Genomic DNA, 13,899 nt, shown 5'->3' with positions numbered 1-13,899 from the left:
TCCCAAAAGGCTGGCAGTGTACTATATCATACTTTTTCCAGGCCTTTAACTTCTGGGTGCTTGTAATATTGTTACCTGATATATACTAGTAAGTGTGATTATTTCTAAACATAACATTTTGGTGTCTACCAAATACAAGAAAAAGCAGTTACTTACTTCACAGAAATTTTAGTTCAAGATATTTTGTCAACATAAATTTCACTGGAGGACAGCACACACTCCCACACATCCAAGAACACATTCTATGGGCCAGCATTGTGTATTGGGGCAGAACTGGACCTCTGAGTGCTCACTCCACCTCCAACCACCCACCCAAAGACATAACTTGTGAAGCAGACCCATCTGTTTCTTAGTTCTTTCACCAATATAGAATCCTAAGATTAAAAGTTTTTGCAGTAAAAGGAAAGGAAGGCTGGTCATGAAACCCACGTACAAACAAAACATCTTTAAAACTACAAGTACTTTTAAGAAAAATACTTTATTTTTGAACACTTGTCAACAAAGAGCTCACTGTTGGAGAAGGGCTAATGGTTCTCTTAGGGCAGTGGGTGCCAGGAATCCTACTTAATGAGTATGGAATTACCCACCAAATCGGGCACCAGACCTAGCAGTAGCAACTATGAAATACTACTTGGTAAAAGTATGCACCTGAGGTCCAAAAATTTCTGATAGAAGGTGCTCCTCAAACAAACAAAGGTGGTTGCCTGGACCCTGAGAGGTTATGCTGTAGTCTGATAAGGAGTGAATGTATTTAGTTTGTAGGAGTTCTTCCTACAGTTTGATACCAAGTTTCAGTCTTTGGGTCTCTGTACCTTGCTTCCTAGTTCTATCCCGAGAAGCTATAGGGTCCCCATGGAGACTTTTGGAAATGCTATGGTCTATGGAGCTAGCTGGAGGAAGTTCTCAAAACATCAAGCATATGGAGTTTGGGTTTCCTGGGATTTGAATGAGGTTTAGAAAAGAACACTGGTAGGTGTATGTATTGATTGAGATGACAAATCTGAAACCACTTTAGGTAAGAAATTTTGGTGAGGTCAGAATTACCTTGTCTTTGGACTAGATGAAATATTCCAGTTCAAGCAGCAATAAGAAAAAAGGTGGTTGCCAGATGGAGTGAGAAAATAAACTGAAGGATAATCCAGGACTCTCAACCTTGATGTCACATTTACTGTTGATAAATAGGCTATATATGAATCATAGCAGTAGATGAAGGCAAATCTCTTTTTTCCCCTGATACCAAGGTGTTCCTTAGAAGGTTCAGAGGCTTATAATGGGAATATGAGAAGAATGGCCTTTATTAGGAAAAAAAATGTGGTAACTAATTTACTTCATTCTATACGCTAGAGGACTTTAGAGGTTAAAATGTTTCCTAGAATCATGCAAAAAGCAGAGTACTTTTGCAATTTAGAGAATTAAATAGGTTTTGAACTCCAAATGACAGGTTCACAACTATAGACTAAAATTTTCAGCATGTTTGATGCTCAGCCATGACATTCTACACATGGTGACAGCACAGCCTTTGAACCCACACCTTTATTTGAAGCATCTAGTTCTGCCTGTAATGATGCCTTTGTAATCAACTCATCTTCAATTTAAATGGATCTCAAACATGGAGACTGTGCCACAATGAAAGCAGTCATACTTTATTATTAAAGCTTAATGATTTGCTATAAAGACCTGAAGACTAATGAAAGAATAATCAAATAAGTCTGGTGTTTCTGAATATTTCTCTCTCAGCTGAGGACAGCTACATTGCTCGTCTTAGGTACCATTACTAAAGCCATTACTGAAGATATCAGGAAACAGTAAGTATACAAATATTGTAATCCTTTAATATATCTGAAATTATAACATTTCAGAAGTGGCTATGGTGAATGCTTGTGTCTGCCATATGTCCTAGGTTAATTAAAAGATATCTTCATCAATGCACATTGTCAATTTGCCCCAAGTCACAGAATATAACATATGATCAGGGGTCCTGTTTTCTCTGATAAAAATAACCCCCAATTTTTAGATTGAGAAAAAGTAACCCAAAATCCACATTTTTCCATGATCAAAATAAAATACCACAGAAAAATGTGGATTTTGGGTTACTTTTTTTTCAATTTTTTTTTTTTTAAATCAGAGAAAAATCATGATCCCTGTGTATGATAGTTCCCAGGTAACTTCCAGAGTTCCAAAAGTGTCTTCCCTTCTCCTCTTCAAAAGATGTAGAAATACCTTAGAACTGTCAATAGTAGCCAATGCTAAAAGGTTGATTGCTTCTTATGAGGAGGGTGAAGAAACTACCAAAGTGCAGAAGTGTATATATTCCTCTATATTATCATAATCATTCTGGTGATATGTGAAGAATGTTTCAAAACTATTCCTTCATAAACTGGTCCCTTCCCATTCTTTTGGAAAAAGGACTTCTGTTATATTATGATAAAGACACATAAAAGTAGAAAGCATTCATCTCTGAAGACTTAAAGAAAGTCTTACAGTCTTTCATGAGATACAGTTATTGGTGTACACGAAGACTGGCAGCATAGATGGCTGGTACTGATTACTGATACTCAAACTTCCACTATTAATATAGATGTTATATGTCCTGGTAATGATGGCAAACAAAAATGGAGATCCTGATTCCAAGGCAATGGTTTAATAGAAGATTAGTTGTTGGAAATATAGCTATAAAATAGGGTTGCTTCCAAAAAAGTAGACAGTAACAAGTAAAAGAGTATCAGGGAAAATGGCAGCTGGACAAAACAGTAAAGACTGACGTAGATGAAGATCTTATTTCCCGATTCAGAACTAAGACTTCTGGCATTGAGTTGCGAAGTGTTGAAACAGGAAAGTCAATGATGAAGCTTGAAATGGCACAAATGTGAAACAGTTATACTGCTGATCAGATCTGGAAAAAGGACCCAAGGCCAAGTCAGGTATAAAGTTGCTACTTCATTCTTCTCTTAGACAATGCCAAGTCTTGGTTTTATTTTTATGCTCTTCACTTACAGACTGCAGGAACATCTGGCTGACCTGGAAAGCCCCATTCTGTACAATTATTATTCAAACTGGAAGAGGAACTAAGGAGGACTAGTAGATAATAAGCTTTTTATTTCTCTGTTTATGAGAGGTGATTAAAAAAGCCTGGATTGTTAATCTAGCAACGCAAAGGCAGAAAGGGGATTCACTTGATAATTCTAAATACAGAAGATAATACCAAGCGGGGGAAGAGCTATTTGATGGACAAGGTTAACAGAAGAATGAATGGATATAAAGTAGCCACAAACAAATTAACCTGGAAACTAAAAGAAAGTTCTTAAACATTAGAGCAATTAGGTTCTGGAACAGTTTTTCAATCAGAATAGTGGGGCAAAAAACCCTTAATTACCTTTAAGATATAGCTGGATGTAATGATATGATGTAGTGCATGTGATAGCAAGGATTGGATGCAAATGATCCAGGAGATTCCTTCCAGTCCCATGTGCAATTTACATGCTGGTAAGTTAAGAATTTTTGATTTTGGGAATAGTGTAGATTAGTGGTGCTCGATCTTTTTGTGTCATGGGCCAGATGGGTGGTCCCCAGACCCTCCATGGGTCAGGTCTGGCCAGTGGGCCCAATCCAGCCGCATGGCAGGGGGCAAGAGGCAGCCTGGCCCCAACTGGCCATGCAGAGAGAGAGGTGGGGCATGGCTCAGGCCTGATCTGGCCATATGGGGGGGGAGGGATACTAGCCTGGCCCCAATCTGGCTGTGTGGGGAGAGGGGGCAAAGCCCAGCTCCTGATCTGGCTGTGTGGGGCTTGGGAATTTGGTAGTAGGGGATAAGTGGCAGTTTTAATTGCTGCCAAGTTTCCTGACATGTGGGGAGCCCTGTGGGCTGGATGCTATGGCTCTGCAGGCTGAATTTGGCTGGCAAAATGGGGATTGAACATCCCAGTGTACATAAGCCTCACGTCCCAAGCTGGAGCCATATGTTATTCAATCTTGGAAAATAATTGTGGAAAGAACCATACTCCTTTGTAAGCATTTGTATAGATCCCTGAACCAATTAAAAAGATTAAAGGTATTGTAGGAGAACCTCCACCTTTCTCTCTAGATGGTGTCTGATAGATAGATACAATCTACTTTAAGCATCCCTGAATGTCCAAAGATGAGATATGGATGCTAATTTACACTGGTGCACAATGTGAAGTCATATAGAAGTCCAACCCCAGGCTTCAGCTCTCACTGATAACTAAGGAGGTCTCTGCAGTTGACTGGTAATATCCAAGGGCAGACCCAGGAGCGGGAGTGGAGGGTGTAGTCACATCCTCTCTTTGACTATGCAGCATACGTGCAGTGAGCTCTGGGCTCACTGGATTGTCAAAGAGGTTCTTGCCGGAACAACCACCGTGCTGCAGATTGAACACTGGAGATTGAACGCTGAGGCTGCTCTGCACCCAACTGCCAATTCATCCCCCTGTACTCTCTCTGGATCCAGCCCTAGTTAGGTTCACTATACCACTGAATCTCTTCAGAGGCAGATTAAGCTCTAGTTGTGTGCCTTTATGAACTGTATGTTTTGAGTTGGCAATAGAATCAGTGAGGATGTCTACATATGTAATTAATGTGATTGAATATACTCTGGCTCAATTTAAGACAGAGTAAACTAATCCCAACATTATCGTCTACACATGCATTTAAGCACAGTAACTTCCTTTGCTGCCAGATACCACTTGCGTCTGACAGGACTATCCAGCAGCACAGTAAATTAGTCTATTCTGCCTCAGTTGCCACACACATGTAAAGAGTGACTCTACTACACAGCAAATTAGTCTGCTGCACAGTAAAGGGTTTCGTGTACACGCTGCCAATTTATCTTTACTGACTGCGTTCTACAAGGTAAGCTTAAAGTAACTACTGAATGGTGTCAGCTACCAGTTCAGGAGATTTGGTTGGGGCAGTCAACATACTGATAAGTAAGAGTCATCGCTTAACTAAGTTGCAACTATCAATGGGCCTTTGGGTCCAGATCCCATTCTACCTATTGGGTGTCTAAGTGATGTTAGGTGCCTAAATGCAATCCTATTCTACCTTGTTCAAGCCCATGAAAATCCGTGAACACATCTACTTTTCTAACACACTTATCTTCTCCTAAGATCAAGTCACCAAAAAGTAGCAAGAAAGAGAACCCATCTACCTTTTGTATTAACTATTTTTCAGGAACTCAAGCAGAGTGAAAAAGGTTTGCACTTAAGTCCACTTAGGTGCCTACTAGGTGGAACAGAATCTGGACCCTGGTGAACAATTAATGGAACTTTTGTCAGTGAGATGGTAGGGACATCATAAAACTGAATGGAACATCTACTTTTCATTATCTTCATAACCCAATGGTCCAAATCCCACAGAAGCAAAAAAGACAAACTGCCAAAGGGAAGAATGATACCTACAAGGTAGGGGTGCACTGATAAAGATTTTTTTGGTCGATACCAATGGTCAATTATTAACCAGTCATATCAGCCGATAGATTCAATAGCTGATATGCAGCCTGGCAGCTTGGAGAGAAGCATCTGGCCAGTAAGTCTGTGAGCAGGCAGTGGCATGGGGGAGGGGAGTTCCCCATGGTGAGGGAGGGCCCCATGGTGAGGGAGGAAGTGGAGCTGAGGCAGGGGCAGGCACTGCCCAGCTGGGGTGGGGCGAGACATAGGACAGAGCTTCCGGCAGCTCAGCTGGAGCGTGTGAAGAGGTGGGTGGCTCTCTGCTGCTGTGCGCACCCCTGGGGGAGACATGGTGGGGGCATGTGCCCACCAGATTTGTGCACAGGGAGAGGGGAAGCTGCCCGCTGTGGGCTCATGCCAGGAGCTATGCTGGCCTCTTCCCAGTGGGAGGGCTGGGCTGGGGCTGTGCTCAGAGTGGGCAGTGATTGCACTAGAAGTGGCTACAGCAAATTTTGGGGTGGATGTAGCCCACCCTGTAGCCTACCCCTGGGAGTGCATACAGCAACAAGGAGCCAGCCACACCTTGGACGAGCTACCCGCAGCTCCATTCTGTGCCCCACCCTGAAGGAGCAGTGCTTGCCCCTGCCCCAGCCTCACTCCCTCCCCTCACCATGGGGACCTTGATCTGCCTTTTATCAGTGCCAATCCAAAGTAGCAACTTATACCTGACTTGGCCCTGGGTCCTCTTTCCAAATCTGATCAGCACTATAGCTCTTTCACATGATCCTTTCCCCCACAGACTTACTGGCCAGACACTGGTCTCCGCACTGCCCGGCTGTACTCCTGGCTGCACGTGTACTACAGCTGTATGCATACACACGACATTTATCAATGACATTATTGGCTACATCAGCCAAAAAAAGCCGACTGCTGATAACATCAATTTCCCTTTTTATCAGTGCCGATCCAATATGGACCGATACATCAGTGCACGTCTACTAAGAGGTTTACAGGAAGTAACAAAGAGTCTTCTGATGCACAAGTTAAATTTCCTCTCTTGAAGTGACAACCGACTTGCAGATACTTTGGATGATTCTGATGGATTCCTCCTCTGAAACTTTTGATTTTTTCTTCAAGGCTCAGAAGGTCTATCTAAAGATAACAGGGCTGAACTGGATATCACGTGGCCAACTTGACTGTTTCTCTATAAACACAGCAGTAAAAGTCCTCAGTGATCTTAGGATGAAATGAAAGTCCTTTAAAAAATGTAAGACTTTATTTATCTTGGCACAGAGCAACTTGTCCTTTAAAAAGCATATAATCTAAACTGTACCTTTCTAGAAATGGCGAACAGCGGTAGCCAGGACAATAGTCTCATGGCAACTGATGTTGCCATAGATCTGGTTACTGTATCCAAAGCGACAAGAAAGCTCAGAAACTAGCAACTAATAGTCTTTCAGCAAGGATTTAATTTCTCTTTCTAGATATTGACAAGGATTTCTGACATGCTTTTCTAATCTGAGAAGTCCTATTCTGCCAGGAATGTTTAATAACTGGTAATTCCCATCTGTAAGCTTGTTTAAGAAGCTTTTATCCCTAACGAAATATAATTTTGGGGCTCCTTGAACCACAGTATGGCTATTGGAAGACTCTAGTGTCTTGATTTATCATGAACTGCTGATACTATAAGGCAGGGGCAGGCAAAATATGGCCCACCAAGAGATTTCATTCAGCTCATGGGCAGGCACCCACTGATTAATTGTACCCCCAACTGTCACTGCTGTACTACTCCACATGCAGCTGGCCCCTACCCACTCCCACCGGGGCAGCAGGCTGCAGTCCTACCCTTGCTTGCAGGAGGACCCCAGCCCCGGCCCAGGCCAGCCCATGGTTTCTGGGCAGGGCTGCTGCTACCACTGCTGCAGCTGCCAGTGGAATTGCTTGGCCCCCAGCCTCCAATGGTTCTCCTGTTACTGCTGCAGCACTCCTGCATACAGTGGCAGGAAGTAGGGCCAGGCTGGCCTGGCTTCATCGCACAGGGCTCCCTTCGACTCTCATGCCTCCTGGGACTCACACGTCACCAGGGGGAGCCTCATGTGATGGAGCCAGCAGCCTGGCTCTGCTCCCTGCTACCACATGCAGCTCCCAGACCTCCCCCAAGAGTGGCAGGGATCCCTGTGCAATGGAGCTAGGTGGCACCAGCCCCATTTCCTGCTTCATGGCCAAGTCCCGGGAGCTGCATGCAGTGGCACAGAGCAGGGCCAGGCTGCCACTTCCATCATGTGAGGCTCCCCACTAGCAGCACAAGAGTCCCAGGAGCTGCATGTGACCCGTGGAGAGCCCTGCGCAATGAAGCTGGGTCAGCCTGATCCCACTCCCTGCTGCCATGTGCAGCTCCTGGGACTTAGCCAGAGCCTGGGCATCACAGGGGACCTCCACCTGTGTGGGCCACGAGGGACCACCCTCTGCTGCTGCCGCCAGCACCAGAGGCTGTGTGCCATAGGGGACGAGCTGTGTGGGCGGGGGCCCCACATGCATACTCCACCCCCCTACCCCCACAAACCCTCTCCTATATCCCACATCTCCCCACACAGGCACAACCCCTCACAAACCCTAAACCCACCCACAAACACCCTGTCACAAACTGGCCCACACACACCCACATCCCTACACACAATATGAGTAAGACTTGATTTTAAGCTATTATGCAATAGCCTCTAGACACTAAACAAATGCACATAAATCATGCCAAAAATATTTTTTGAAATAAAATTAAATATGTTATAGTAGACATTTGATTTTTAGTATACGATTTATTTATTTTTTTCGGGTTCCAAAACGGCACCCCTCCCCAGCCACAAAAAGTAATACTTCTGGGGGCAAGGGAAGGGACTTCTGGTGGCAAAGGTCAGGGGTTAGGGATGGGATGTCCGGTCCCAAGGTGACAACCAGGGGGCAGGGCACCTGTCAAGGGGTGGGGCTACTCTTGTGGCCCTTGATAGTTCAAAGCTCATTAAGTGGCCCTCCAGACAAAATAATTGCCCATAAGGTATCCTAAAAAAAGATGCAAGTGACATTGCTTGATTCTAGATATGAACTACCCCATTTTTGTACATTGATGCTACAGTGGCTTGTGTCTGCTAGAGATGTCTGGCAGAATCCAGGCATTATTAGATAACATGGCCTGGAGGTATGAAGCTCCAAGCCAAGCTTTTGTGACCTTTCCTGGACCACCCACCAGGATCCCTAGTCGTATACCACTCTTCTGAGCAGGTCTCTTGGAAGGATTTGTAGTCTTTGGATTGTAACAATAAGACTGATGATACAACCAACTCAATGAGGTATCAGGACAAGTACAGTAGGATCTTCAATCTGAAGCGTTTAACGCCACAAACCAGATGCTTACAAAAAAGGAATAGGTTTTAGAGTAGTTCTTGGTTTACCCTCTGCACTGAAAAAGGTGGAGATTTATCTCTAGAATGTGCCATTGATGCAGAAACTGTTTCTCTTGTCAAATGAAAATCCCACAGTAGCCAGTAGTGTAAATATAAGGAGGTCATAGTGAAAGATACAAAGGGTTGGAATCACTATATTTAACCTCAGATTATTTTTCAGATGGGCAGGCTGGTAGTCTTGACACTCAGGAACAATAACAAAGATGCCTGCAATTCTCATCAGAAGCTGAAGAAGCAAAGTAGTAAGTGGCAAAGCTAAAGTTACAGGATTAGCAAGACTATTTTAATGGTACCACAGGATAACTCAGAAGTAACACCTGTAAAGCACTTGGTACTAGATGTAACATTTTATACTAGCTAGTAGTAGTGGGTGTGACATCAGAGAGACCTTTCTATACCATGCAACCTCTTGATACTAAACTACAAATCATAGTGCCAGGGAGACGTAAAACACTGACACCAGGGTTATCTGTACCAAAGATGCCAGTACCATGCAATTCTGCATGGCAATGGGGTCTTCAGTGTGAAGATAATTGAAGCTGCATGGATTAGATGAAACTTTATTAGGCCTTCCAAGACACCTTTAGGCAGGCAAATGGTTGTGTTTTAGACCTAGTTTCCCATGAAGGAAAAAAAAATATATTTTCACTTTAACATTAAAACCTTTGTCTTCCTGCTGTAAAAGGTGTTACCAGCTGAGGATGATCACCTTATTATGTCCACAGTACAACTATGAAGTGAGAGAAACACTTACGAATGACAACTGCTCCAATTTTCTGCCCCAGGGTTCCACGGATTTCAAATCAGATGTCTTTCTTTTGATGCCTTATAACAATGCTCACTGTTATAAGGCAAGGTAGGAAGGAAAATTCTTAACTTATACAATTTCTGCTCCCAAATCAGACAGATGAGGAACCAAGTAAATCCAGAGAAGAAAAAATGTTCCAAGCAGGTCAGAGAATTAAAACAAAAAAAAAAGGAATCCGTAAAAACAAAGGTAAGGTACAAAGAATCCTATCCTTATATAAATCATTAAACCAAAAAATTATCCTAACCATAACTATTTGCTAAGATAAATATAAAGCATGCACAAAAGAAACCCTGCAGTGTTGAAGGTTAGCTCAGTGCCACTGGGATAAAAAGTAACTAAAGAAGAATTAGGATCTTTTGTTATGATTACAAGGACACTTGAGTCCCTGGCAGACATTACATTTATGGCATAATTACAGTGTTAATTGCACCATAAATCATACATGTCACATAGCAGAAGCACTGACGTGGTTGTTTGAGTACCCATGGCACTCAGGACGTGTGCCAGAGGACTGGAAAAAGGCCAGTGTGGTCCCTATTTTCAAGAAGGGGAGAAAGGATGATCCGGGTAACTATAGGCCAGTTAGCCTCACTTCTATCCTTGGGAAAACCGTTGAAGAAATTATTAAGGATCACATTTGCAGGAGTCCAGCAGGAAAAATAATGCTGAAGGACAACCAGCACGGCTTCATAGCAGGTAGATCCTGCCTCACTAACCTTGTTTTTTTTTTTACGACCAGGTCACAACATAGCTTAGATGCAGGAATTGAGGTAGATGTCATCTACTTGGATTTTAAAAAGGCCTTTGATACAGTGTCACATCCCATTCTTACAAATAAATTAAATGGTTGTGATGTAGATTATTACACAGTTAGGTGGGTGGAGAATTGGCTTATGGGACGCACCCAGAGAGTGGTGGTGAACGAGTCATTTTTGACCTGGAACAATGTGGGCAGTGGAGTTCCCCAAGGTTTGGTTCTTATACCAGTGCTGTTCAATATCTTCACCAGTGACTTGGATGAGGGTGTGGAAAGCACTCTGTCCAAATTCATGGACAACACCGAATTATGGGGCAAAGTAAACACACTCGAGGCCAGGGAGTGAATTCAGGCAGATTTGGACAGATTGGGAAAGTGGGCAAATCAGAATAGGATGCAGTTTAACAAAGGTAAGTGCAAAGTCCTGCATCTAGGGAGAAAGAATCACCAACACACCTACAGGCTGGGAGGTGACTTTCTAAGCAGCACAGTAGCAGAAAGGGATCTTAGAGTCATAGTCTACTCCAAAATGAACATGAGTCGTCAATGTAACCAAGTGATAAGTAAGGCCAATCGCACTCTTTCATCCATTAGAAGGTGCATCACAAACAGGTCTAAGGAGGTGATACTTCCCCTCTATGTGGCATTGGTAAGACTGCAGCTGGAGTACTGTGTCCAGTTCTGGGCACCACACTTCAAGAGGGATGTGGATAATCTTGAGGGGATCCAGAGGAGGGCTACTCATATGGTTAAGGGCCCGCAGGTAAAATCCTATAAGGAGAGATTGAGGGACCTGAATCTCTATAGCCTCAGCAAAAGGCAGCTGAGCGGGGATCTTGTGGCCATCTACAAATTCATCGGGGGGACAGCAAGTAAGAGGGGGCACTATGTTTACCAGGGTGTCCCCTGGGGTTGCTAGGAACAACAGCCATAAACTGATGGAGAGCAGATTTAGATTAGACATTAGGAAAATTTTCTTTACAGTGAGGGTTTCCAAAAATTGGAATGGGCTTCCAAGGGAGGTGGTGCTCTCCCTTACCTTGTATGTCTTTAAGAGGAGACTAGATGAGCACCTAGCTGGGGTCATCTGACCCCAGCGCTCTTTCCTGCCCTGGGCTGGGGGTCAGACTCGATAATCTACAAAGGTCCCTTCTGACCCTAAAAATCTATGAAATTTATGTTGAGTTAATTTATGGTGCCGTAAAATGGCAAACCAACCACAAACATATGCTCCAATATAATGTAGAACACCTCTGAGTCTGGTTTGTATAGAGCCATAGAACATACGGCATTTCTTTCCCAAAGGTGCCCCACCCTGATGCTGACAATCAGCACTGGGACCAGGACAGTCTGGGTCCTGATGCTAACAACTGGGTTCTGGGCACAAAGGTTGCAACCCACATGCCAGGCACTTTACAGCAGTGGTCACCAACCCGGGGATTCCGATCTACAGGTAGATCCTGGAGCCTCTTTTGGTAGATTGTGGGCTGGGGGGACAGCTGGGCATGTGCGCATGCACGCACCCGCTGCCCCCAGCCTCAGCAGGTCAATCTGTGGGGGAAGGAAGGAGCGTGGACCAGATCGAGGCCACCGTGGTGAGTGGCTGACTGTGTAGCCCAGCCAGGAGCAAGGAAAGGTAAGTGGGGCCCCAAGCCCAGCCGGGTGGTGGGAGGATTGGAGCCCGGGGGGCTTCTCCAAGGGTGCGGGGGAGGTGTTCCCCCCATCTCTGTGGGGGCAGAGGTGGAAGAGGTTGCCACCACTGAGCTTCTAGCCCTGCTGCAAGCTGGCTATGTGCAGGCGTGGCTCAACTCAGCAGCGGGGACTCATGTGGGGGCAACCCTGGCCCAGCCAGATCTGGGAAGATCTGGTCATCCAGGGGTGTATGGGGGAGCTCCGTTGCTGTGCACAGACCAGTGGAGGCCCTGAGGGCCCATGTCCCCCCTTCCCAACTGTGCTCAGGGTGCAGTGGGCAGCGTGTAGCATGTATTTGTAGCATGACAGGATGTCTGATTGTTGGGTCAGATCCCATCACCTCATTATTTTAATGTCTCCTAACACCCTCGGGGTTCCTGGGTTATCCTGTGGTGCAAGAAGAATCTGAGTGTATGAGGCTCAAGCATATCATCAGCAAACATACACACACGTTTGTTATTCTAAACCCCCTTTTTTAAGGTGTATGATTTCCTAATATTAATTAAATCACCACTTGTTTGAACAAACTAGTGTTTGTCACTACATTTTCTAAGTGGTCACTGGCTCCCTGAAGGAAGTCTAAGCAGGAACCAACTAAGGGTGCTGGAGTTCAAGTGCCACTTAGAAAGGATGACTGAAAGACAGAGCATGTACAGGGTATAGCTGCATAACTGAACTCAAAGGGGACCCATCTACTAACAATATAACAGAAAAGAGAGAAGGTAAAATATTCCTTTAGCTATCAAGGAAGTGTGGTTTTTTTAGCCCACTCAAAAGAAGGACACCATGTTGTCATATAATTATACTCTGCTTTTCACGTGCATGTCAGTTTTCCTTAACTAATATACTCCATGGGGTAATAAAATATAGTTTACTAGAAAGGTTAAAGAGTTTTATATTCTAAAAAGTACACTAAGGATAATACATAGGATTTTTTTAAAGAAAGGAAAAGAAGAGTATGTAACAAGTTCAAAAGAGGGGTTCAAAAGGTACTTAAATACCTGTAAGTGAAATTAAGAGAGAAGATAATTGTGCAGAATTATTGAAACTTGGTGTACATCTATCAGCTTGTCAAGAAGGTATTTCTCCATAACAAGTTCCCCTCAGGAAATACACCTTTCCTTGTTCTTTATTTTTCCCACATGTTTGTTTCTCCTTATTAATTTATAACTACACCTGCAAAAAAGAGATTATTTTTTGTGAGTTATTTATAGTATAGCAGTACCTAAAGGCCCCAAAACAAAAATTGGGCCTTATGCCATCCGCTACTGTGCACACACCTTGCAAACAATAACTGTAGACCAAACGAGCCGCAAGAGTAAATAGATAAGACAAACAAAGGTTTGGAGTGAAAAAAATTCAGTGGTGAAGCAGCATACCCCAGCGTCACACAGTAAGTAACAAAACTAAGAATAAAAGCTAGGTCTCCTGATCTTCAGTCCAATAATTATCCATCTACCCATGCTAGTGAATCTATTTTATTTAAACAGTATCATCAGTGCTTCTTTAAGTGTCTTGCTTTCCTCATTTGTTTTTAATATGCTAAAGTATCGATCTCTTATAATAGTGGAAGTTCCCATCCCTATGAATTAGAATATGGGAGCAGGAAGCTTCCATACTCATCTGCTATTACTTTTCGACTTCCTAAAACAGTCAGTAGACTTTTTTTCTTTTGTAACAGGGAATCCTTACCCTATTACAGAAGAACAGAATGGCCTCTTTAAAGAAGGGTTTTTGTGAACTGGGCAATGTTGAAGTTAATAACCTGGAAGTAGGCAGGGC

The 13,899-nt window shown here is 43.7% G+C and overlaps 1 protein-coding gene across 2 annotated transcripts in view; it reads right to left on the bottom strand.

Moving 5' to 3' along the window:
• Positions 1 to 13,899, bottom strand: part of GTF2F2 (general transcription factor IIF subunit 2) — a 158,796-nt gene that overhangs the window by 63,859 nt on the left and 81,038 nt on the right. The window lies entirely within an intron of this gene.

The sequence above is a fragment of the Alligator mississippiensis genome, chromosome 1 (genome assembly GCF_030867095.1).
Source record: "Alligator mississippiensis isolate rAllMis1 chromosome 1, rAllMis1, whole genome shotgun sequence".
Taxonomy (NCBI): Eukaryota; Metazoa; Chordata; order Crocodylia; family Alligatoridae; genus Alligator; species Alligator mississippiensis.
This window is presented reverse-complemented; position numbering and strand designations above follow the sequence as displayed.